We start from the raw sequence: 546 nt of genomic DNA, 5'->3' as shown, positions 1-546 counted from the left end.
TTGGTAACATGTATAATCTAATGAACTTTTAATTAAGAATGAGTTTATTGTTTGTGGATAAAGAAGATATTTTGGGGAGGTGGGGAAAAGGGAGAAAAAGGATGATGTGAGGCCATTCTAGGGCAGGAACAGCTGCACGTTGTGATGGAGAGAACTGTGGGCTTACAGAACAGGACCTGGAACAGGAACCATGGTTGCTCTCCTGACCTAAACCATTTTCCCATCCAGGAAATACATCCAGATACCTAGGCCACCAAGTTCTTTAGGGATCTGCATGAGATATGACATCTTGTCATCACATACATTATTGCTAATAAAATGATTGATAAAACACTTTTACACATAATTGTTTTATAAATTTTCATTTGAATAGCCTCAGGGCTTGACATATAATATGTACTTAGAATTGGTATTGTTGTTGTTGGGTGCTGTTGAGTAGGTACCAATTTATAGCACAATAGAACAAAACAACGCCCGGTCCTGGGCCACCTCAAAATCATTATTACATTTGAGCCCAATACTGCTGCTATTGTGCCAATCCATCTC

Source organism: Chrysochloris asiatica, unplaced genomic scaffold, assembly GCF_000296735.1.
Source record: "Chrysochloris asiatica unplaced genomic scaffold, ChrAsi1.0 scaffold00397, whole genome shotgun sequence".
Taxonomy (NCBI): Eukaryota; Metazoa; Chordata; class Mammalia; order Afrosoricida; family Chrysochloridae; genus Chrysochloris; species Chrysochloris asiatica.
Note: the sequence above shows the minus strand (reverse complement) of the source record.